Consider the following 27,506-nt stretch of genomic DNA (forward strand, 5'->3'; position numbering starts at 1 on the left):
GTTTAAGGCGAAATTGTGGTTTTTCGGGATGGGCATTTCTTTCAGGTTGAGACAATAATAATATGCTTTAGTACGATCTATGTGCATACATATCGATTGAGATACCAGTAAAACATGCAATTTTATTGAAAAATAGTGGATGATAACTATATCGGTTAATGACTCATATGGCAGCTTAACCCCAAACAGAAAAAAGATACAGGAAAACCCTAGTTGTTCTAGCATGACCCTATTACCATGCCTCTTTAGTGGATATTTCGCAAGGCATGCTGAGAAAGTATTCCTCCAAAGCCTGCAGTGTATGGTAGGTATTTAGTTTGTTACGTTTGTCGGACTCCATATCCATGCCAATGCTATAAGGGCACAGAATATGTATCGGCGGGGTTTAGGTGACCCCTGCCCTACGAAGGGCATAAGAAAGCTCACATCTAGTGGCTAACCTGCAGAACTATATGGAAGTGTTCTTTAAAAAATGGCTTAACAATTCCTTCCTCCAGCGCCACACTTGAATGATGCGATAAATAAAAAAGTAAAAAATGTGGACTAGTAGCCGATTTATCACCATTTCATTTCATAAAAATTGCACTACTAAGCTCTTTAGAAAACGCGGCGTTCGTTTATAAACATATCCTTTTGTTAAGCAATTGACAAACATAAATGGGTTGTCAAAATGTTCTGAGCAAACACATGGACCCTACGGCTGTATTCCCTTGGCTGCTTTGCATACTTCGATCCATGTTTCTTCCACCAAAGCAATTTTCGGGAGCTCGAAAAATTTATTAAAAACCTTCTTTTCTATGATGATATTTCGCATTAAAGTATTATTTCCAACTCATGCGGCTAATTTTTTCCTTTATTTAAAGTAATTATGAAAGTAATTTTTTTTTTTTTTTTTTTTTAATATTTTTCAATCTGGTAGCTTGTTTTTGGTGAAATTGTCATTGTCCCCACAGAAAAGTCAAGTGGCTAACGTCACATTAACTGGAACTAGCACCATTTTTGTATCATGTTCCTTGACTAGACTAAAATGTTTTTTTAGACAAACCATTTCTTTTGAATTCGTATACCGATAATATTTTGACAGTTGGTGTTTTCGTCAAAGTGCCAACAAAACGAGTTGCTGCATTAAAATAGAACTAAGTATCTAAAGTAAAAGTGGAACAAAATATAAAATGAAAACTAACAAAAGTTGTACAACACCTTTGTGAAATGGGGAAATACCACGAAAAACCATAACAACAATTAACATTGCTTTGAGTATGAACAAAGCTTTTTTTTTATTTTAAAAGACAAAATATATTGACAACAGCTGCAAATAGTACAAACATAAATATTTTAACACTTCAAAATTGGGAAACGTGTCTAGGATCATTTGTTAGAAAAGCTTTTTGTCCCAAGAGATTAACAGTGCACTTTTTTTTTCTTATAATTTTTGTTTTTATTGTTGCTTAGAAATTACATAATATTTCGTACAAGTGAAAGAAGTAATAAAAAATACTATTTCAAGTATTTTAGCAACGTTTTTTTTACTTTTTCCAGGTCAAAGATTAATGATGAGTCAAATAAAGGATAAATATTTTATATAAGGAAACTAATAAATTGTTAAACAAGTAAGGAAGGCTAAGTTCGGGTGTAACCGAACATTACATACTCAGCTGAGAGCTTTGGAGACAAAATAAGGGAAAATCACCATGTAGGAAAATGAACTTAGGGTAACCCTGGAATGTGTTTGTATGACATGTGTATCAAATGGAAGGTATTAAAGAGTATTTTAAGAGGGAGTGGGCCATGGACCTATAGGTGGACGCCATTTCGAGATATCGCCATAAAGGTGGACCAGGTGACCCTAGAATGTGTTTGTACGATATGGGTATCAAATGAAAGGTGTTAATGAGGTTTTTTAAAAGGGAGTGGGCCATAGTTCTATAGGTGAACCCCTTTTCGAGATATTGCCATAAAGGCGGACCGATGTCGAAAAAGTGGGCGTGGTCATAGTCGGATCTCGGCCATTTTTTATACCAAGATAAAGTGGGTTCAGATAAGTACTTGAGCTAAGTTTAGTAAAGATATATCGATTTTTGGTCAACTTATTGTGTTAACGGCCGAACGAAAGGACAGACGGTCGACTGTGTATAAAAACTGGGCGTGGCTTCAACCGATTTCGCTCATTTTCGCAGAAAACAGTTATAGAAGCTATGCCCTTACCAAATTTCACAAGGATTGTAAATTTTTGTTCGACTTATGGCATTAAAAGTATTCTAGACAAATGAAATGAAAAAGGGTGGAGCCACGCCCATTTTGAAATTTTCTTTTATTTTTGTATTTTGTTGCACCATATTGTAACGAATTTACTTGCAAATCCTCTTATTTGCAATCCTCTGCTAAGTTCGAATCACTAAACTGTTGAATAAATAACTCCAATATTGAATAATGGAAAAATGGCCTTTATTAAAGTACTTCACAATAACACTTATACTTTGCTACTCGCTGGCTTAATAACCAAACTGACTGATAACTCAAATAAACTCTACTATTTGCAGCCAGATCGCGTGCTTAATCAAACTGATTGATAGCTCAACTCAAACTGAATTACTTTTTACTCGTTTGCGCCACTTTTATAGTTTACGCTGCATACATCTAGGCTCTTCTATTTCCAGAACTTACCAGCTATTTCGATTGTTTATAGTTCTCATATAGTTTCTACTTGTTTACAATTTTCTACTTTTCATCGTCTCTCAGATGTATGTGAGTTTGTAGTTTACAGTCTCTCGCACACACATAGGCGTATAAGTAAATGCATCTGTGTGTGACATCTCTCGGCTGCTTATATGTGTGTATACATGATTTGATTATTGACGTAAATATCGCTTAGCATCGCCTTAGTGATGGTATAGCTTAGTGATGCTAATATCCGTGACAATATCATTACTGGAGTTGAATGTTGACATAATTTACTCATATACTGTAAAGATATTCAATTTTTTGTTAAAATTTGACTTTTAAAATAATTTTTTTTAAAAAGTGGGCGTGTTCGTTATCCGATTTTGCTAATTTTTATTTAGCACACATATAGTAATAGGAGTAACGTTCCTGCCAAATTTCATCGTGATATTTTCAACGACTGCCAAATTACAGCTTGCAAAACTTTAAAATTTTACTAATTTTCTATTCTGCGTCATAAGGTCAACCCACCTACCAAGTTTCATCGCCTTATCCGTCCTTGGTAATGAATTATCGCAGTTTTTCGCTTTTTCGAAACTTTCGATATCGAAAAAGTGGGCGTAGTTATAGTACGATTTTGTTCATTTTAAATAGCGATCTGAGATTAGTGCCCTACCAAATTTCATACAGATACCTCAAAATTTACTCAAGTTATCGTGTTTACGGACGGACAGACGGACATGGCTAAATGAATTTCTTTTTTCGCCCAGATCATTTTGATATATAGAAGTCTATATCTATCTCGATTAGTTTATGTCGTTACAGGTTACCGTTATGGGAACAAAATTAATAGACTCTGTGAGCTCTGCTCAGCTGAGTATAACAAATGCAAGGAAGTCAGTCTGTGACAAAATCTTTATAGCTTTCATAAATGTTAATATACAATAACTTGATTGGGGCGTTTTTATAGCCGAAACTATATAAACTTTGGGACACGTTATCGAAATCAAAGTATCGATACGGTACTCATATCAAGTATGGTTCTACAAGGATCGGGTACCCGATATTATCGAATTAAAAAGATTCAATACAAAGTATGGATGCTGACTTGACAAGATATGTGTGCGGATCAATAATGCACTTTGAAATGAGATCTCAATATATCTTTGGATGTGTAAAATATATGTTGGAATAAGGCTGGATTCACAAAGGCCCCTACTACACCGCGAACCTGGCACCTATCTAGTCATTGCCATGGCGGATAAACTTCGCGCTGAAACCAGAAACCCTTTAAAACAGGGACGCCTTTCTCCATCAAATGTGCGCAATCAATAAACACAATTGTTAACGAAGTCTTCTAAGAGGAGTCCAAGAAATAGCAGTTTCAACAGGATTGGACCATAGGAATGTTATTTCCTAAAAAAAAATTTAATTTGGCTTTAATGACGGACTTCACTCGACTTGACTCAGCAAAGAAGTTTACCTACTCTATGTAAATTGTGAATTAGGCTGAGGGTCCCACCGTGCTTTTCACAAATAACCGACTGTGTTTTAAGATACTGAATCTCAAAATAGTGTCACGGATATTAGCATCACTAAATTATCCCATCACTAAGGCGATGCTAAGGCCATGCCAAACAGTATTTACGTTAATAATTAAATCAAGTATACACATATATAAGGCAGCCCAGAGAGATGTCACACACAGATGCATTTACTTATATGCCTATGTGCGCGCGGGAGACTGTAAACTACAAACATTCACATCAATAATTCAATCTTTATGTATCTACATAAACGAATAAATAATTGCGTCTACACATATGTACGTATACGAGCAGCGGAGCGGCAATGCACAAACACATGCATATATCTTATCTGAGTTGTCACAAGAGAGAGTAATAATTTGTGCACGTAGTTGTGGCTGGCGATTTTGTAGCCGAAACAACTAGTAAGTTCTGGAAATCGAAGAGCCTAGAAGTATGCAGCGTAAACTATAAAAGCGGGGCAAGCAAGTAAGAAGTAATTCAGTTTGATTTTAAATTTGGATTAAGCGATATCTAGCGAGCTATAGCAGTATTATTTTGAATAGTAGAGTTTCATTTGAGCTGTCAATCAGTTTGGTTATTAAGTAAGCTGTTCGTTGCAAAGTACAAGTGTTATTGTGAAGTACTTGAATAAAGGCCATTTTGCATTATTACATATTGGAGTTATTTATTCAACAGTTTAGCGATACGAACTTAGCGGAGGATTGCAAATAAGAGGATTTGCAAGTAAATTCGTTACAATTGGTGTCAGAAGAGGAATTGTTGAATAAATTCCAGAAGACAACAAGGATATGGCAAAGTTCAGTGAATTAAAGATCCAGCAACCGAAGAAGGAGTTGGAGAGCCATGGATTGAATACAAGCGGCGTTAAACTCGAACTTCAGGCACGGCTACGAGAGGCAATGGAAGCAGAAGGAATTGATGTGGAAGAGTATGTCTTTCACCTTGATGGCGAGGAGACAACAAAAATTGAAGAGAAAAACGAAACATCGCAGACGGTTACCAGCACAGACTTGAACATGATTTTGGCTGCAATATCTGCTCAAACATCGACAGTGGCTTCTCAACTGGAATCGCAAAAGACAGATATAACATCTCAACTGTCATCTCAACTAGAAGAACAGAAAACGTATATGTCATCACAAATGGAATCACAAGAAACGCGTATTTCAGAAATGTCGACACAGATTACATCGAAGATTGAAGCACAAGAAACGCGTATTTCAGAAATGTCGTCGCAAATGTCATCTCAACTGGAAGAACAGAAGACATATATGGCATCGCAACTGGAAGAACAGAAGACATATATGATATCTCAGTTGGCTCAGCAGTTGAAAGCGCAAGAGGATCGCATATCATCGCAGTTGGAGGGTTTTAGTGAACGACAAGATAAAATGGAAGCTGAGATGGATGCTTTGAAAGATCGGATTCGGCAGTTACAATTAAATCGTCCAGCAGTTTCAGCGAGTAATCCAAAGGTAAAAACACCATCCTTTGACGGTTCTGTTCCTTTCCAGGTCTTTAAGTTACAGTTTGAGAAGACCGCAGCAGTGAACAACTGGAATGTGGAAGATAAAGTTGCCGCACTCTTCGTAGCATTGAAAGGACCAGCTGCCGAAATCTTACAGACTATTCCAGAGTACGAACGGAACAGTTATGACTCATTGATGGCTGCTGCAGAACGGCGATACGGAAGCGAACACAGGAAACAGATATTTCAAATAGAATTGCAAAACCGCTACCAAAAAGCAAATGAGACATTGCAGGAGTTTGCTTCAGATATTGAAAGATTGGCTCATCTTGCAAATGCGGACGCACCCGTGGAATACACTGAAAGGGTAAAAATCCAGAGTTTCATAAATGGCATACGGGACGTGGAAACGAAGCGAGCTACATACGCAAACCCAAAGCTGACATTTGCTGAAACGGTATCACATGCATTGACTCAGGAAACGGCCTCACTATTGAGTAAACCAGCATACAAAGCTCAACGTGTAGAAGTGGAAAGACCAGATTGGGTAGACACTATTTTGGAAGCACTGAAGGGATCACAACAGAAAAATGCCGGAGTTATTAAATGTTTCAAGTGCGGCAACCCAGGTCATATTGCACGACATTGCAGCAACGGTCCCAATAGCTCCAACAATGTGGGTGGTCGTAAACGCAGAGCAGAAGGTGATGAGCAAATATCCAAGACCACTCAATCGTTAAACTAAATCGAGTCAGCCGCAAGGGGCGACAGCTGGCTCCCGCAATTGAATGCCCCATAATCTCTATCTCGCAGATTGGAAGAAGATCGAGCAATCTTACTGGACAGAAACGGAACGGTTACTGACTGTAGATACGGGTGCATCTCATTCCATCATTCGAGCGGATTTAGTCAACAAAAAGATAAGACCATTGCTTGGAGCAAGATTACGTACAGCCACGGGAGAGGACACCCAGGTAATTGGAGAAGTAGAATGTGAAGTCGCAATTCGGAACGTCACGGTAGTACACAATTTTATAGTGGCAGGTATTGTTGATGAAATCATAATTGGAGTGGACTTCTTAATCAACCAAGGCATCAGGATCGATATGCAATCAAGACGATGCGATATAAGAACATGGATGTGCCACTTAATTTCGGCTACGAGAGAGGCTACAGCAGTAAACGAGTGCTGGTGGAAGAGAGTCAGCAAATACCACCAAAATCAGAAGCAGTCATCTGGGGTAAGATTGATGGAGATTGTGGGACAAACAAATTGTGGGTTGTCGAAGCAGCAAATAAATCAGCACTGAACATACTTGTAGGAAAAACCCTGGCTATGACAAAACAAGATGGACGTATTCCGGTAAGAGTACTCAATGAGTTCAAGTCACCATTCAATTTGACCAAAGGAGCTATTTTGGGAAGATGCCAAGAGGCCGAAGTAGTTATTAACTGTGAACAGCTCCAGGAACACGTTTCATCTGGAAATACTGATCTTTCAAATGATATCACGGCATGGACGCATGGGCTAGAGGAGGCCTATCAGAGTAGGGCAAAACAACTGCTCATAAAATACGCGAACATATTTGACCAGGATGGTTCCAAACCAGGCCGCACCAATGTTGTGAAACATCAAATTGACACTGGAGATGCGAGGCCGATCCGTCAAGCTCCACGTAGTGTTCCACTGGCGAAGCGGGAAGTTGTGAGTCAAATCATACAAGAAATGAGTGACAGCGGCGTCATCGAACCATCAGCTAGTCCATGGAGCTCACCGGTAGTACTTGTAAAGAAGAAGGATGGAAAAATGAGGTTTTGCGTGGACTACCGGAAGTTGAATGACGTTACGAAAAAGGATAGCTACCCGTTACCAAGAATTGACGACACTCTGGACTCGCTATCTGGTACGAAATGGTTTTCCACACTGGACTTGAAAAGCGGCTACTGGCAAGTTGAGGTGAAGGAGAAAGATAAAGAGAAAACAGCCTTCAGTGTCGGTGATGGTCTTTGGCAATTTACAGTGATGCCTTTTGGACTTTGTAATGCACCAGCTACTTTTGAGAGACTCATGGACCAGGTACTGAAAGGACTACATTGGAAAACATGCTTGGTGTACCTGGATGACATCATCGTATTGGGCAAGAGTTTTGATGAACATCTTAAGAACTTGGAGGAAGTTTTCCAGAGAATAGCTGGCGCTGGTCTGAAGTTAAGTCCCAAAAAGTGTACGCTGTTTAAAAAGGAAGTAAATTATTTGGGCCACAAGGTAACGACAGAAGGTGTCTGTACAGCGAATGAAAAGATAGAGGCAGTAAAGGATTGGCCAAGACCACATAATCTGCATGAATTGAGAAGTTTCCTTGGGCCGATTTGTACAAAATTTTTCCAGCGTAGCCCATAGCCTCCATGAGCTTACAAGAAAAAATAAAGCTTTTGAATGGAAGAAGGAGCAAGAAGTGGCTTTCCAAACATTGAAGGAGCGTTTGTGCACTGCCCCAATGTTAGCATATCCGATTCCAGGAGCAACATTTATTCTAGATACAGATGCGAGTGGATATGCTATAGGAGGCGTTTTATCACAACTGGTCGATGGACAGGAGAAGGTAGTTGCATATTACAGCCGTTCGATTGGAAAACCAGAGAGGAACTACTGCGTTACGCGGAGAGAGCTGTTGGCATTGGTAGAGTGCGTTAAACATTTTCACAAATACCTCTACGGCCAGCGATTCTGTGTCAGGACAGATCACGCAGCTTTAAAATGGCTACTGCAGTTCCGTAATCCGGAAGGACAATTGGCACGGTGGATCGAGCGACTACAAAGCTATGACTTTTCCATTGAGCATCGAAAAGGTAGTACCCATGGAAATGTCGATGCAATGTCACGAAGACCATGTAGTTTGGAATGCAAGCACTGTTCAAAAGCCGAGGCTAAAGAAGACATTATAGATGTCCGGCTAATGACTATAACATGTACAGATGAATGGGACAAGGAACAGCTAAGAAAGTGCCAGCTAAAAGATGCAGATCTGTCACGTGTTATGCAAGGGCTCGAACGAAATGAAAGACCAAACAGAGAAGAGATGTCAGCAGAGAGTCCCATTGCGAAGTCATATTGGGCACAGTGGAACAGTTTAGAATTGATATCCGGTTGCCTTCATCGAGTATGGGAGAGTGAGGATGGTAAATACAAGAATAAACTGATAGTTGTTCCCAGAAAGAGGATTCCTGATGTGCTCAGCGAGCTGCATAATGGTCCAAGCGGAGGTCATCTTGGAATCACGAAGACGCTCGAGAAGATTAAACAGAGATTCTATTGGGTTGGTTGCCGTCAGTCGGTCACTGAGTGGATTGCGAACTGCGAGGTTTGCAGCAGAGCGAAAGGGCCCAGAACACGAAGTCATGGACAGATGAAGCAATATAACTCAGGTGCGCCATTTGAAAGGATCGCTATGGATGTCGCCGGTCCATTTCCTACTAGCAACGGCGGAAACAAATATGTACTGGTAGTTTTGGATTATTTCAGCAAATGGCCAGAGGTATACCCAATCCCAAATCAAGAAGCGGAAACGGCAGCAGAAGTGTTTATAAACAATTGGGTTGCCAGGTATGGTGTACCAATGGAGTTACATTCTGACCAAGGCAGGAATTTCGAATCAGCTGTATTCCAGGAAATGTGTAAGTCATTGGGCATTCGAAAAACACGGACAACTGCATTGCATCCTCAATCCGATGGTATGGTAGAACGATTCAATAGAACATTGGAGGAGCACTTAAGGAAAGTAGTGGACAAGTACCATAAAGAATGGGATACCCGCATACCATTATTCTTGATGGCTTACCGATCAGCAGTGCATGAGACAACGGGCCAAACCCCTGCAAAAGTAATTTTTGGCAATGACCTTAGACTGCCAGCTGATTTGAAGTTTGGGATAGATGCCAATGCGGAGAGAAATGTCAGGAAATCCACTAGTGATTTGGAAGAAGAGCTAAGAGAAATACATGATCTGATAAGGCAACGAACAAAGATTATGAGTGACAAGATGAAAGCCAGATATGATAAAGCAATTAATTCAGAAGGTTTTCAGGAAGGAGATTTGGTGCTGTTATACAACCCACAACGTAAAAAAGGTTTGTCCCCGAAATTGCAGTGTAATTGGGAAGGCCCATACAAAGTTGTAAAACGGATCAACGATGTAGTGTACCGCATACAAACCATCGGTAAACCACGAACCAAAATGAAGGTGGTCCATTTGGAAAGGCTATCAACGTTTAGATCGAGAGATTTGTCTGATCAGGACGATCAGACTTAGGTGGAGGGCAGTGTCACGGATATTAGCATCACTAAATTATCCCATCACTAAGGCGATGCTAAGGCCATGCCAAACAGTATTTACGTTAATAATTAAATCAAGTATACACATATATAAGGCAGCCCAGAGAGATGTCACACACAGATGCATTTACTTATATGCCTATGTGCGCGCGGGAGACTGTAAACTACAAACATTCACATCAATAATTCAATCTTTATGTATCTACATAAACGAATAAATAATTGCGTCTACACACATGTACGTATACGAGCAGCGGAGCGGCAATGCACAAACACATGCATATATCTTATCTGAGTTGTCACAAGAGAGAGCAATAATTTGTGCACGTAGTTGTGGCTGGCGATTTTGTAGCCGAAACAACTAGTAAGTTCTGGAAATCGAAGAGCCTAGAAGTATGCAGCGTAAATTATAAAAGCGGGGCAAGCAAGTAAGAAGTAATTCAGTTTGATTTGAGATTTGGATTAAGCGATATCTAGCGAGCTATAGCAGTATTATTTTGAATAGTAGAGTTTCATTTGAGCTGTCAATCAGTTTGGTTATTAAGTAAGCTGTTCGTTGCAAAGTACAAGTGTTATTGTGAAGTACTTGAATAAAGGCCATTTTGCATTATTACATATTGGAGTTATTTATTCAACAGTTTAGCGATACGAACTTAGCGGAGGATTGCAAATAAGAGGATTTGCAAGTAAATTCGTTACAATAGTGCTCACGACGATGCTTCTTACCCATCTGGGAGGCGGTACTGCACCAAGCAGTGGGCTGCAGGGTTGTACTGGTTTGTTAAAATTTAGCACAAACTGCCTGTTTTGCTGTCACCCGGAAAAGGAAACACATATTTTAGGCATAAAGAGCTTTCGCATTTCTTCTAGTCCGACAGAGTTCTAAAGGCGAAAACGGTAGATACTTTGTCGTTTCTTTTCGTTGGATTGGCAGCGATTGCACAGTTGACCACAACTTACAAACATCAGCAGGGAGGGTGCAGTTCTAAAGATATTTCTCCAATTTATCTTGTTGTGTTCACAAAACAAAAACCTATATATGTATGTTTGAAGAAAAAAAACGAAACTTAAGACAAGGAGAAAGGGGTAGAAGTAGACACAGCCATAGGAAAGCGAAGGTTTGAATAAAATGTAGACGAAAAAGAAGACGAGGACGGAAATAAGGGCTATCGAAAATAAGGGCTGGTGGGAAAACTCTCCTATACATAAAGACTGGCAGAGCGCCCTTCACATGGTAAGGAGGAAAGCCTGCTATGGAAGCGCGGGTACGTGTCGAGATTTATTAACCAGTGCTGTCTTAGTCATAGAGTAGGTCCACCAGACTCGATAAAGAAATCAGGACCCCCAAAGCCCCTGAATAAACGGCCAAGTAACAACGGTGATGACGCCACACTCAAAATAAATGGGATTATACTTAAAATAAAGATACACATGCACAGAAACCTTTGCATCCCAACAAACATCTTATTGAAGAGGACCCGCCACCAGGAACCTAAGAAGCATCTCCCTAAGCACTATAAATAAATTCGGCACTTAGGTAGTCAGTCGTTTAAATAAAAGGCGAACGAAAAGGCTCTCAAAAAGTATTCGGATCCCATTGTCCAAATACCCTGCATTTACATTTGAGGAAAGCAACCTCACCCAGGAGACGCACGTCAATCTAGCTCAACTGCGATATAGATACTGTAATAGGTTAAGCTCTTACTTATCCACAATCAACATCGATAAAGCCAATGTATGTCCTGCTTGTAACGTCTACCAACAAGACACCAACTATCTTTTCAATTGCAATGTGCTACACGGACCCGAGACCCAACATTTATCATTGAGCAGAAAAGGGTGACTGGCGTAAAAATACAAAGCAGCAGAGGTTTTACATCAACGTTGCATCAAAAAATCAGAGCTTCTAGAAATTCATTAATGGCAAGAAAGAAATATGTGGCTTACCAAAACCTTATTTTAAACAGCTCTAGGCGGCCCTGGAAACTTTAGACAAATAGCCGTATGATCAAACCCGACAGTCATGGTTCCAACTTTATCTAGCTATCTTGCCTCTCCTAGCTAACCATTTTCATCCTCTCTTATTTCCTAGCCATTCAACTTCCCCATCCCTTTCATTCTTCCGTAAATATTTCGGTTTTCCCTTTTACTTTTCCAAGTCTAACTATCACTTTTACTCTTAATCTTATCCCTATGTTATTACTACTCTTCCTGCTAACCTCTTTTAGCTCCTTTCTCTCAAACCATTACCCTTATTCTTACTTTTGCTCTCACTCTCCCTCTTCCTCTTGTACTTTTTACTTTACCCACTTCCTTCCAACTTCCTCTACTTTTCCTTCCTACTCCCTCTGTTTTCTCATTTCTTTTCTTTCATGTTCCCGTTTCCAATGTGTGAGATATATCGAGTTTGACTCTATTCCGCACATTACATTTCTAAGGTACTAAAAATTTAGCAACAAAGTACCAAGAATTTGCCTTTCCTACTACTTTAAAAATCATGGCCGGATTATGAGGGCCGTCAAATTTTTGTTGTTGTACTACTGAGATCACCTATCTGGTTTTATTGCGTCATGGCTGCGGATATACAATTAACTCCCCTCACAGGCCAATCAACGCAATAAAGCGTTATACTTATGTATATCCGTCTTATGGGACTGCAGTGATCTGAAATGAACTACTTCTTGCCAGCTGTTCCATATCACAAATCTATCTATATATATAAAATTCAAATTATGTATGTAGGTATAGATCGAGTTGCGTCCTAAACGGATGGGCCGATCACAACCAAATTTGCACAACCCACTAGAAACCTTCCAAGGATGGTCATAGGCTTAAAATAATATCGATATATAAAAGGGGCGTGGCACCTCCCATGCAAAATGAATATTTGGTACTACATAACTCTGAAGGTATTCATGCTAGAATATTGAAATTCAGTAAGGAGTTATATCCCTAACACCCCCAAGAAAATGTCGGGTCAGGGAGAAGGGGGCGTGGCACCTCCCATATAAATGGAATTTATCATACTGCATATCTCTGGATGTAGTAATGGTACGATAATGAAAATTGGTAAGGAACTATATGAGGTTAAGTCCTAATACCTCCAGTAAAATGTGGAATTGGGGGAAAGGGGCGTGGCAGCTTCCCTACAAATGGGATTTTTCAGAACTATGGCTGCCGTACGAACTTAGGTTATTATAACAGCTAAAGTTTGACTACAGAGTTGTTTGGCTGTTATTCCTTTTGGATGTTTAGTAATCTTCCGCTGTTAAAATTTTTTGTTAATTTCAGTCTAACTACATCTTCTATCTATATTATGAATTATGAATGTTTGTATGTAGGTATAAATCGGGTTGCGCCTTAAAAGGATCGGCCGATCACAACTATATTTGAATCACCCACTAGAAACCTTCCAAAGATGGTCATAGGCTAAACATAACTTCAATATAAACAAGTAAGGAAGGCTAAGTTCGGGTGTAACCGAACATTACATACTCAGCTGAGAGCTTTGGAGACAAAATAAGGGAAAATTACCACGTAGGAAAATGAACCTAGGGTAAACCTGGAATGTGTTTGTATGATATGGGTATCAAATGGGAGGTATTAAAGAGTATTTTAAAGGGAGTGGGCCATAGTTCTATAGGTGGACGCTATTTCGTGATGTCGCCATAAAGGTGGACCAGGGGTGACTCTAGAATGCGTTTGTACGATATGGGTATCAAACGAAAGGTGTTAATGAGTATTTTAAAAGGGAGTGGGCCTTAGTTCTATAGGTGGACGCCTTTTCGAGATATCGCCATAAAGGTGGACCAGGAGTGACTCTAGAATGTATTTGTACTGTGACGAATATTAGCAACACTAAGGGATACAATCATCTCTAAGCCGATGCTAAGCAGTGACTTGTATGCACATCGATAAATCAATCATTATGTCTCAACATATGTACGTACACGCAGCGGAGAAGAGACGCACAAACACATGCAGATATCTTATCTGAGATGCTCCCAAAAGTATGCAATTATAATTGTGCTCACATATACACGCGCATATGAGAAGTATAAGCGTAGTAATTTTATGGCTGATAATCAACTAGTAAATTCTAGAAATCGAAGCGCCTAGAAGTATGCGAACGAGAAATCACAGAGTATAAAAGGCAGCAACAGTAGAGGCATGACAATCAGTTTGATTTAAGACGCTATCTGGCGAGCAATAGTAGTGTTATTCTGAAGTACTTTAATAAATGCCAGTTTGCATTATTGAATAGTGGAGTTATTTATTCAAGAGTTTAGTGATTCGAACGTTAGCAGAAGGTTGCAAATAAAGGGAATTGCAGTAAATTCGTTACAATTGGTGTCAGAAGAGGAATTGTTGAATAAATTCCGAAGACTTCGAATACAACTTGGACATGGCAAAGTGGAGTGAATTGAAGATCCAACAACTGAAGAAAGAGTTGGAGAGCCGTGGATTGAATACAACCGGCAATAAACTCGAACTTCAGACACGACTACGAAAGGCAATGGAAGTAGAGGGAATTAACGTGGAAGAATATGTCTTTCCTCTTGATTGCGAGGAGACAACAAAAATTGAAGAGAAAAATGAAACATCGCAGACAGTTACGAGCACAGACTTGAACATGATATTGGCTGCAAAATCTGCACAAACATCGACAGTAACATCAATGTCGTCGCAAATGGCATCTCAACTAGAATCCCAGGAGAACCGTTTAACATCCAAGATGGAAGAACAGAAGACACGTATTGCAGAAATGTCGTCAGAAATAACATCGAAGATTGAAGCACAAGAAACGCGAATTTCAGAAATGTCGACACAGAAAACAGCCAAGATTGAAGCACAGGAAACACAAATTTCATCACAGCTGGAAAAGACATATATGGCAACTCAACAGAAAGAACAAGAGACACGCATAACAGTACAACTAGAAGCCCAAATGTGCGTATATCATCAAAACTCGAAGCGCGCATGGACGAAAAAATAAAGCAATTTGAAGAAAAATTCGAGGCAGAGGTGGACGATTTGAGAGGTCGTATACAGGAATTGCTACTTAATCGCCCGGCTGCTTCAGCGAGTAATACGAAGGTAAAAACTCCATCTTTTGACGGTTCTGCTCCTTTCCAGGTCTTTAAGCTACAGTTTGAGAAGGCCGCAGCAGTGAACAACTGGAATGCTGAAGATAAAGTTGCCGCACTGTTCATGGCATTGAAAGGGCCTGCAGCTGAGATTTTACAAACCATTCCAGAGGGCGAACGAAACTGTTATGAAGCATTGATGGGCGCTCTAGAGAGACGATACGGAACTGCGCATAGGAGACAGATATACCAAATGGAGTTACTGAACCGCTTCCAGAGGCCTGGTGAAACATTGCAAGAGTTTGCGTCGGATAATGAAAGCCTCGCACATTTAGCGGGATACAATCATCTCTAAGCCGATGCTAAGCAGTGACTTGTATGCACATGGATAAATCAATCATTATGTCTCCACATATGTACGTACACGCAGCGGAGAAGAGACGCACAAACACATGCAGATATCTTATCTGAGCTGCTCCCAAAAGTATGCAATTATAATTATGCTCACATATACACGCGCATATGAGAAGTATAAGCGTAGTAATTTTATGGCTGATAATCAACTAGTAAATTCTAGAAATGGAAGCGCCTAGAAGTATGCGAACGAGAAATCACAGAGTATAAAAGGCAGCAACAGTAGAGGCATGACAATCAGTTTGATTTAAGACGCTATCTGGCGAGCAATAGTAGTGTTATTCTGAAGTACTTTAATAAATGCCAGTTTGCATTATTGAATAGTGGAGTTATTTATTCAAGAGTTTAGTGATTCAAACGTTAGCAGAAGGTTGCAAATAAAGGGAATTGCAGTAAATTCGTTACAATTGGTGTCAGAAGAGGAATTGTTGAATAAATTCCGAAGACTTCGAATACAACTTGGACATGGCAAAGTGGAGTGAATTGAAGATCCAACAACTGAAGAAAGAGTTGGAGAGCCGTGGATTGAATACAACCGGCAATAAACTCGAACTTCAGGCACCACTACGAAAGGCAATGGAAGTAGAGGGAATTAACTTGGAAGAGTATGTCTTTCCTCTTGATTGCGAGGAGACAACAAAAATTGAAGAGAAAAATGAAACATCGCAACCAGTTACGAGCACAGACTTGGACATGATATTGGCTGCAATATCTGCACAAACATCGACAGTAACATCAATGTCGTCGCAAATGGCATCTCAACTAGAATCCCAGGAGAACCGTTTAACATCCAAGATGGAAGAACAGAAGACTCGTATTGCAGAAATGTCGTCAGAAATAACATCGAAGATTGAAGCACAAGAAACGCGAATTTCAGAAATGTCGATACAGAAAACAGCCAAGATTAAGCACAGGAAACACAAATTTCATCACAGCTGGAAAAGACATATATGGCAACTCAACAGAAAGAACAAGGGACACGCATAACAGTACAACTAGAAGCACAAGATGTGCGTATATCATCAAAACTCGAAGCGCGCATGGACGAAAAAATAAAGCAATTTGAAGAAAAATTCGAGGCAGAGGTGGACGATTTGAGAGGTCGTATACAGGAACTGCTACTTAATCGCCCGGCTGCTTCAGCGAGTAATACGAAGGTAACAACTCCATATTTTGACGGTTCTGCTCTTTTCCAGGTCTTTAAGCTACAGTTTGAGAAGGCCGCAGCAGTGAACAACTGGAATGCTGAAGATACAGTTGCTGCACTGTTCATGCCATTGAAAGGGCCTGCAACTGAGATTTTACAAACCATTCCAGAGGGCGAACGAAACTGTTATGAAGCATTGATGGGCGCTCTAGAGAGACGATACGGAACTGCGCATAGGAGACAGATATACCAAATGGAGTTACTGAACCGCTTCCAGAGGCCTGGTGAAACATTGCAAGAGTTTGCGTCGGATGTTGAAAGCCTGGCACATTTAGCGAATGCGGACGCACCAGTGGAATACACTGAAAGGGTAACGATTTAGAGCTTTATAAAGCCAACATTCGCAGAAACGGTATCACATGCTCTGATTCAGGAAACAGCGTCGCTTCTGTGTAAGCCAGTTTTCAAAGCACGCCGTGTGGAAGTAGAAAGGCCAGAACGCAACAGAAGAATAATGGTGCAATAAATGTTTCAAGTGCGGTAACCCAGGTCACATTGCTCGTCATTGCAGCACCGGTCCTGGTAGTTCCAACTTGGCGGCCTTAAACGCAAAGCTGGAGGAGATAAGCAAGAGCGAGTCAGATGTAAAGATCGAAAACTTGCCCCAGCTATTGAATGTCTCGTGATATCTGTGTCGCAAATTGGAAAGAAATCAAGCAGTCTTACCGTCAGAGGGAATGTGGATAAGGAGCGTGTACTGACTGTAGATACGGGCTCATCTCATTCCTTGATTCGATCTGATTTAGTCAACAGGAGAGTAAAACCGTTACCTGGAGCAAGGTTGCGTACGATCACAGGCGAGTATAACGAAGTCCGGGGAGAAGTGATATGTGAAGTCTTAATTGGGAAGGTCGTGGTTCTACACAAATTCATTGTGGCGGAAATTGTTGATGAAGTCATATTTGGAGTGGACTTCTTAGTTGACCATGACATCAAGATAGATATGCAGAGAAGGGTTATGCGTTATGAGAACCAGGATGTACCACTTAACTTTAGTTTGGAGAAAGGGTTCAGCAGTAATCGAGTACTGGTGGAGAAGACTCGACAAAGACCACGAAAGTCAACGGTAAAGGTTGATGGATCGAATGGGCCAAATAAAGCGAAATCAAAGTATCTGCGAGAGAAACACTGGCATTGACAAAACCAAAGGGACGCACGAAAACGAAGGAAAGAATTTTCCAGAAGGAATGCGAGGGTAGTTTCAAGCCAGGGCGCACCACTGTTGTGAAACGTGGGAACGATACTGATCATGCGAAGCCAATCCGTCAAGCGCAAGCTATGTGAAGTAGTTCATTGGCCAAACAACAGAGTGCGAGGGAACGATCCAGGATAAAGAGTAGTAAGATGAAACGCAGGTACGATGAGAACAATAATTCGGAAGGTTTCTTGGCGGGAGATTTGGTATTGTTTTACAACCCTCACCGGCGGAAAGGTGTTCCATCCAAATTTCGGTGCAGTTGGGAAGGCCCGTACAAAGTTGTGAAGAAGATCAGTGATACCATCTACCGCATACAAACCATTGGGAAACCACGAAATAGAAGAGTGGTACATTTGGTGATGCTAGCGGCGTTTAGATCAGGAAATTTGTCTGATCATTCCGATCAGACTTAGGTGGAGGGCAGTGCGACGAATATTAGCAGCACTAATGGATACAATCATCTCTAAGCCGATGCTAAGCAGTGACTTGTATGCACATCAATAAATCAAGCATTATGTCTCCACATATGTACGTACAAACAGCGGAGAAGAGACGCACAGACATATGCAGATATCTTATCTGAGATGCTCCCAAAAGTATGCAATTATAATTGTGCTCACATATACACGCGCTATGAGAAGCTATAAACTTAGTAATTTTATAGCTGATAACCAACTACTAAATTCTAGAAATGGAAGCGCCTAGAAGTATGCGAACGAGAAATCACAGAGTATAAAAGGCAGCAACAGTAGAGGCAAGACAATCAGTTTGATTTAAGACGCTATCTGGCGAGCAATAGTAGTGTTATTCTGAAGTGCTTTTGTATTATTGAATAGTGGAGTTATTTATTCAACAGTTTAGTGATTCGAACGTTAGAAGAAGGTTGCAAATAAAGGGAATTGCAGTAAATTTGTTACAGTACGATATGGGTATCCAATAAAAGGCGTTAATAAGTATTTTAAAAGGGAGAGGGCCTTAGTTCTATAGGTGGACGCCTTTTCGAGATATCGCAATAAAGGTGGACCGTGGGTGACTCTAGAATGTGTGTGTACGATATGGGAATCAAATGAAAGGTGTTAATGAATATTTTAAAAGGGAGTGGGCCTTAGTTCTATAAGTGGACGCCTTTTCGAGATATCGCCATAAATGTGGACCAGGGGTGACTCTAAAATTTTTTTGTACGATATGTATATCAAATGAAAGGTGTTAATGAGTATTTTAAAATTGAGTGGGCCTTAGTTCTATAGGTGGACGCCTTTTCGAGATATCGTCATAAAGGTGCGCCAGGGGTGACTCTAAAATTTTTTTGTACGATATGTGTATCAAATGAAAGGTGTTAATGAGTATTTTAAAATTGAGTGGGCCTTAGTTCTATAGGTGGACGCCTTTTCGAATTATCGCCATAAAGGTGGACCAGGGGTGACTCTAAAATTTTTTTGTACGATATGTGTATCAAATGAAAGGTGTTAATGAGTATTTTAAAATTGAGTGGGCCTTAGTTCTATAGGTGGACGCATTTTCGAGATATCACCATAAAGGTGGACCAGGGGTGACTCTAAAATTTTTTTGTACGATATGTGTATCAAATGAAAGGTGTTAATGAGCATTTTAAAATTGAGTGGGCCTTAGTTCTATAGGTGGACGCCTTTTCGAGATATCGCCATAAAGGTGAACCAGGGATGACTCTAAAATTTTTTTGTACGATATGTGTATCAAATGAAAGGTGTTAATGAGTATTTTAAAATTGAGTGGGCCTTAGTTCTATAGGTGGACGCCTTTTCGAGATGTCGCTATAAAGGTGGACCAAGGGTGACTCTAGAATGTGTTTGTACGATATGGGTATCAACTAAAAGGCGTTAATGAGTATTTTAAAATTGAGTGCGCCTTAGTTCTATAGGTGGACGCCTTTTCGAGATGTCGCCTTAAAGGTGGACCAGGGGTGACTCTAGAATGTGTTTGTACGATATGGGTATCAAATAAAATGTGTTAATGAATATTTTAAAAGGGAATGGGCCTTAGTTCTATAGGTGGACGCTTTTTCGAGATATCGATAAAGGTGGACCAGGGGGACTCTTGAATTTGTTTGTACGATATGGGTATCAAATGAAAGGTGTTAATTAGTATTTTAAAAGGGAGTGGGCCTTAGTTTTATAGGTGGATGGCTTTTCAAGATATCGCCATAAAGGTGGACCAGGGGTGACTCTAGAATATGTTTGTACGATATGGGTTTCAAATGAAAGGTGTTAATGAATATTTTAAAAGGGAGTGGGCCTTAGTTCTATAGGTGGACGCCTTTTCGAGATATCGCCATAAAGGTGGACCAGGGGTGACTCTAGAATGTGTTGGTATGATATGGGTATCAAATGAAATGTGTTAATGAATATTTTAAAAGCGAGTGGGGCTTAGTTCTATAGGTGGACGCCTTTTCGAGATATCGCCATAAAGGTGGACCAGGGGTGACTCTAGAATGTGTTTGTATGATATGGGTATCAAATGAAAGGTGTTAATAAGTATTTTAAAAAGGAATGGGCCTTAGTTCTATAGGTGGACGCCTTTTCGAGATATCGCCATAAAGGTGGACCAGGGGTGACTCTAGAATGTGTTTGTACGATATGGGTATCAAACGAAAGGTGTTAGTTAGTATTTTAAAAGGGAGTGGGCCTTAGTTCTATAGGTGGACGCCTTTTCGAGATATCGGCATAAAGGTGGACCAGGGGTGACTCTAGAATTTTTTTGTACGATATGGGTATCAAATAAAAGGTGTTAATGAGTATTTTAAAATTGAGTGGGCCTTAGTTCTATAGGTGGTCGCCTTTTCGAGATATCGACATAAAGGTAGACCAGGGGTGACTCTAGAATGTGTTTGTACGATATGGGTATCAAACGAAAGGTGTTAATTAGTATTTTAAAACGGAGTGGGCCTTAGTTCTATAGGTGGACGCCTTTTCGAGATATCGGAATAAAGGTGGACCAGGGGTGACTCTAGAATGTGTTTGTACGATATGGGTATCAAATGAAAGGTGTTAATGAGTATTTTAAAATTGAATGGGCCTTAGTTCTATAGGTGGTCGCCTTTTCGAGATATCGACATAAAAGTAGAACAGGGGTGACTCTAGAATGCGTTTGTACGATATGGGTATCAAATGAAAGGTGTTAATGATTTTTTAAAAGGGAGTAGGGCTTAGTTCTATAGGTGGACGCCTTTTCGAAATATCGCCATAAAGGTGGACCAGGGGTGACTCTATAACGTTTTGTACGACATGGGTATCAAATTAAAGGTATTAATGAGGGTTTTAACTGGGAGTGGGTCTTAGTTGTATATTTGAAGGCGAGATATCGACCAAAATGTGGACCAGGGTGACCCAGAACATTATCTGTCGGGTACCGCTCATTTATTTATATATGTAATATCACGAACAGTTATCCTTCCAAGATTCAAGGGCTTTTGATTTCGCCCTGCAAAACTTTTTCATTTTCTTCTACTTAATATGGTAGGTGTCACACCCATTTTACAAAGTTTTTTTCTAAAGTTATATTTTGCGTGAACAGACCAACCCAATTACCGGTATATTATTATGGCATTTTTTTCATTTTTAGTAATTTTCGATATCGAAAAAGTGGGCGTGGTCATAGTCGGATTTCGGCCATTTTTTATACCAAGATAAGGTGAGTTCAGATAAGTGAACTAAGTTTAGTAAAGATATTCGATTTTAGCTCAAGTTATCGTGTTAACGGCCGAGCGGAAGGACAGACGGTCGACTGTGTATAAAAACTGGGCGTGGCTTCAACCGATTTCGCCCAATTTCACAGAAAACAGTTATCGTCATAGAATCTATGCCTCTACTAAATTTCACAAGTATTGGTAAATTTTTGTTCGACTCATGGCATTAAATGTATTCTAGGCATATTAAATGAAAAAGGTTGGCGCCACGCCCATTTTGAAATTTTCTTTTATTTTTATATTTTGTTGCACCATATCATTACTGGAGTTGAATGTTGACATAATTTACTTATATACTGTAAAGATAATCAATTTTTTGTTAAAATTTTAATTTAAAAAAAAAATTTTTTTAAAAGTGGGCGTGTTCGTAATCCGATATTGCGAATTTTTATTCACCACACATATAGTAATAGGAGTAACGTTCCTGCCAAATTTCATCATGATATCTTCAATGACTGCCAAATTACAGCTTGCAAAACTTTGAAATTACCTTTTTTTAAAAGTGGGCGGTGCCACGCCCATTGTCCAAAATTTTACTAATTTCCTATTCTGCGTCATAAGGTCAACCCACCTACCAAGTTTCATCGCTTTAGCTGTTTTGGGTAATGAATTATCGTACTTTTTCGGTTTTTCGAAATTTTCGATATTGGGCGTGGTTATGATCCGATTTCGTTCATTTTAAATAGCGATCTGGAATGAGTACCCAGGAGCCTACTTACCAAATTTCATCAATATACCTCAAAATTTACTCAAGTTATCGTGTTTACGGACGGACGGACGGACGAACATGGCTAAATGAATTTCTTTTTTCGCCCAGATCATTTTAATATATAGAAGTCTATATCTATCTCTATTAGTTTATGCCGTTACGGATTACCGTTATGCGAACAAAATTAATATACTCTGTGAGCTCTGCTCAGCTGAGTATAAAAAAGAGGGTGGCACCTACGATAAAAATGGAATGTTTGATACAGCATAACTCTGGAAGTATTCATGCAAGAACATTGAAATCCAGTAAAGTTAAATTGGATCAATCCCTAACACCACTAAGAAAATAAGGGCTGAGTAAGAAGGGGCGTGGCAGCTCCCATACAAATGGAATAATGAAAATTGGTAAGGAGCTATATGACGTTAAGTCCTAACAGCACCAGTAATATATGGAATTGAAAAAAAAACAAGACAAATGGGACTTTCACAATTATGGCTGCCTTAAAAACTTTGGTTATTTCAACACGTAAATATTGATTGCAGAGTTGTGCTTGGCTGTTATTCCTTTAGTATCCTTTTATGTTATATTTAGGGTTGGTATTTTTTGATACGCCTGGCAGAACCGGAAAAAAAACATTTCTGTTTAATTTGATATTAATGGATGTAAGAGCAAAGAGAGAAATCACTATGGCAGTTGCTTTCTCAGATACCGCGGATACCCTTTGGGTGGTGGACGTACAACTCCGCATTTAAATGACCACTGTCTGCAAACATCCGATACACCGATATGCAACATAAGCAAAGGGTCAGGCCAAAGTGAGGGTGTACGATGTGTGTCGCTGCAAGTTTTAGACCGAACCGTTAAGAATTTAAGGTGTAATGATCATCCCAAAGGTGGTGTTTTCCTGTTACTTGCTGGAACAGCCGTAGTTGAAGTAAATACGTGCTTTTTCGTCTATAGACGGCTTTACGTACAAAATTTACTCTCTTTAGAAATATGAGAGGGCATTTTGGCGGAAAAACTTCAGCAGCAGCTTTTGCTAAACAACTTTTTGAGAAATTATGACATCACCTGAAGCTTTAATAGCTAATGTTTCTTCCAAATATTGAATCTATCTTTACAAACTATAAATGGCTTTGATAAAAAACATTTTAGGAACCTTAAAATGAGGATATTAATATCACTAGAACCAAGGCAACTTATCACTCTATTAACACAGTCGTGGAAGAGTCCCACGCTGTGCATATCCGATTTAGTTTATTAGCTCTTTTGAGCTATCAGAAATTTCTCCTCATTGATTCATCCTTTAAAAAGGACCCATAATATCATAATATTTATGCTTCGTTATTTCGATTCTCCACGCTTATTTAGTGGGACAAGGCTTTTCATCACAAAACCTTTACGAATGTCATTGAAGCAATTCATTTTATCGGAAAATTTCTAAAACAAATAATTTTAAAACCAAGGATTCCATTGATACCGATAGATTTGTCTTTTCAATTTTAAATGCCTTAAATTTCCTATCCCTACCAATGAATCTTAAGGACGATCATTAGCTGCGAATCAAGGGATTGATGAGCGCAATACAAACCTTTATAACTTCAGAGCTTCTGCAACTCAATTGTCAACCTCACCTACGCGAGGAGAATCCTGTTACAAATATGATTATATCATACAACAACAGTCATTAGCTATAGCAGAAGGCAATCTTACCAACTCATGTTTTACCCATGGCCAGTTACGCGTAGCCTGCATATTTTTATAGAAACGTGGGTTAAAACCCACGGGCATAAGCTAGTATATTATATTTCGCAACTTGAATCTACGTTTGTACTTGTAATTATTTATTCAGTTATAAATATTTCAAATAGAAAATTTGGAAAGGTCAAATTTCACGATGGCAGGTCAGAGTTTTGTGCATTTGGTATTGGAAACGTTGCAATGGCAAATATAAGCTACGGATCGTGAACAACTTTTTTAGTTTTAAATTTTTTCTTTGCACAATTTGTTTTGGATTTACAGTTGCTGATTTGCTATTCTATGTTAAGAAAATTATATATTTTTTGATGTTGCATATTTGCAACGCCATAGCAATTGCATAGACGAATACTTTTATGGTGTACTATTTAAATTAACTACACCAGTTTGCAAATGCAAAGATGTTAGACCATTTGCACAAAATCCCGAGTTCCTATTCGCTAACTGTGAGTTTTAAAGTATACACAAGAAATTGTGTAAACTTTGAAATTCCGAATCTGTAAAGCAAAACTGTGAACAAAAAACTCACTGATAAAAACTTCGTGAGTTTTCTTGGCAGCCAGTGTACACTATTGTGACATTCAAAACTCATACGCACTGTTGCAGAATGACTTTTTTGTTTTCATGGCGTTTAATGAATAAGACTTTTATATTCAGCGCTCATTCAGCAAAACAATTTGCACAATAATTTACAGAATCGCATGAAAATTTAAAGAGTAAATTGTGTGTGCAAATGAGTTTTCGGTAATTCTTTACTTTAGCTCACAACTGCTAAAAAAAAATATCTGGAGAGGTGTCAAAAGACGCATTTTCATCCCAGGACCACGATTCCGAAAGCGGTAATTCTAAATTTTATTTCTGTCAAAATATATTTCGAAAAAACCGAAAAATTACCCCGGAGCGCTCCGAAACCGGTGGTAGGATCCATATTATTTTTGCGCAGAACACCTTTCTGCATTGGCGGCCTTCGGCCGCGCTTATAAAAAATTACCCTGGGTGAGTCCAACACCGGTTTGGAGACCAAAACTATATCCGCACAAAACACTTTTACTCAGTTTTTCTTGTGGGTACTCAAAATCATCAAAATGACAACCACATGGAAATTTTCAATTTTGTTTGCAAGCATTTTCGAAAAGAAATAAAATTTCCAATTTCCGCTTTCGGATTCGGGATCCTGGGTTCAAAGCTCGTCTTTTGACACCTCTCCCGATATTTTTGTACGAGTTTTATCAGTTGTGAGCTAAAGTAAAGAATTACCGAGTTTTCAATGAGTGTACATTTTTCAGTTTTTCACAGTTAGAGAATTTACCCCCCGAGCTCCCCTATCGATTTATTTATTTCTTTCTCTTGCGACACCAGCCCTTAATTTCAAAATTCTTGCTACAGAGTCACCCTGTAGAGCTTTTCTGCATGTGGCAACATTAATGCCGGCTGGTTTGTTATGACATTTTATATGAAATAATAGCGCGTTCAGATACTGCTCAAGCGTTCGCTCTACGTCCCAGTTGTTATACCGTTTGTAGTGTTTTAGAGCTGAAATAAATACGTTAACAATGATATGAGTTTCTTTTCTTTAAACTTTTATGAAATTACTACCATAAAAGGCTGCAACAAAATAAATTCCGATAGAAATTCTTGAAAATTTCCTGCCATCTGAAGAAAACGAAAGTACAACCAAAGAGGATAGATATAATAAGAGACGTCAATCGGCTATTCGTTTCTTTTCAGAAATTTTTGATCGCTGAAAGAAATTTTACTCGATGTTAACCGAGAGATAGTCGGCCAGTTGCCTTCACATCTTGTCCGCAATTTGACAGCGAGGTGTGGGGAAATAAAAATTGACTGAGTGGAAGTTGAGTTTTGGTTGAGTGTGGCTGCAACTTCTGCAAAATGTCAAAGTAGCCAAAATGAAAATAATAAAGTGAAAATGTGAAAAATTGTGTAAATTGGTAAAATAAAGTGTTAAATTGTGTTAAAAATGTTTACTATTTTAATAATAATTGTGTTCAGTGCAGTGAAGTGGTTAAAAAGTGTAGAAAGCTACATAAGTGAAGTGAAATTTGTGGAAAGACATTGTGTGTGGCATGTGCACACGTATGTACATATGTAATTATGTGTGTCATAAATATGCAAAAGCCAAGGGTTGTGTTTTGTGAGTGATAACAGTGATAACATTGATAACAAAATAAGTATACTTTTATCAATAAATTGAACTTGTGATTTTAAAAGCAGTTCATTTATATATAAATGTATATGAATTTTGAAAACAACATTGTAAAAAAGTTTGCTAAATAATTAAATAAATAAAATAATTAAATTTTCTCTAAGCATAAGCTAACAAATGTTTGTACATTCACATGTTCAAATAAAAGACAAACTTTGTTTCAATCAACCACTTCCAACAAAAATTATTCTTACGCACAAGCATATGTACAAATCTATGTATTAATCTCGAGAACAATAATCCGATGGCGGAAAAGAAAAATTTTATCTATATCCGGAGATATTTGCAGTTGAAGTTGGCGATTTCCATGTGGTTGTTGTTGTGTTGGTACCCACCAAAAAAACTGTCCATCACCGTGGCGGTAGCCACGGTTAAACCACACACCCGGACGTGGCATGGCGTAGCCCAGGGTTATTTTTTATAAGCGCGGCCGAAGGCCGCCAACGCCGAAAGGTGTTCTGCTCAAAAATACTATGGATCCGACCCCCGGTTTCGGAGGTACCCGCGGTCTTTTTTCGGTTTTTCGTTAATATCTTTTGAACGCGTTTATATTTTTATTTTCCGCCTTCGGATTATTAATACTGATGTCAAGACGCGTCGTTTGACACCTCTCTCGATATTTTTGGTAGCGTATTAGCAGTCGACCCCTCAACTAGACCATTACCCAAAATTCCCTTCAACCAACCATACGCACAAGCACACATGCATATGTACATATGTATGCTCATGTTTTGTACGTAAATCGCAAAATCCTGAAAACTAGCTTCCTCTTGATTTTTCATTCATAAATGCTTCTTCTTAATTTGTCCAAATTGATGATAGAATTTTACAATTCGGCAACATGGCATTTGATGAAATCGTCAAAAGACAAATTTTTGCGATTTTATAAATTCCAACTTCGATGCATATTGGGGGTATTCATTATGACGACCATAACTACTTTCATAACCCCGCACTTTTCCTTTAAAATAATACCAAACTATTTATAAGCCTGTATGAAAGTACTAATATGGTAGTAAGAAATGCAAATAAACATGCACAGATATTGCCTAGTAAATGTCCACTAACATATTAGCAATATAATCTTAAAATTTCCATCCATTGTTCATATAAATTATTGCAAATAATTTTCCCATATCCTGAATTGCCGAGTTGTCACAGCTTATGGACATTTTT

At 39.0% G+C, this 27,506-nt stretch overlaps 1 protein-coding gene across 1 annotated transcript in view; it reads left to right on the forward strand.

Moving 5' to 3' along the window:
* Window positions 1-1,134: 1,134 nt before the first annotated feature.
* Window positions 1,135-27,506, forward strand: part of IntS8 (integrator complex subunit 8) — a 37,424-nt gene continuing 11,052 nt past the window's right edge. The window contains exons 1-2 of the mRNA XM_067771960.1: window positions 1,135-1,149; window positions 21,516-21,584. The gene's annotated coding sequence lies outside the window, so the exon portion shown is untranslated. The remainder of the gene's footprint in view (window positions 1,150-21,515; window positions 21,585-27,506) is intronic.

Source organism: Eurosta solidaginis, chromosome 3 (assembly GCF_040869045.1).
Source record: "Eurosta solidaginis isolate ZX-2024a chromosome 3, ASM4086904v1, whole genome shotgun sequence".
Taxonomy (NCBI): domain Eukaryota; kingdom Metazoa; phylum Arthropoda; class Insecta; order Diptera; family Tephritidae; genus Eurosta; species Eurosta solidaginis.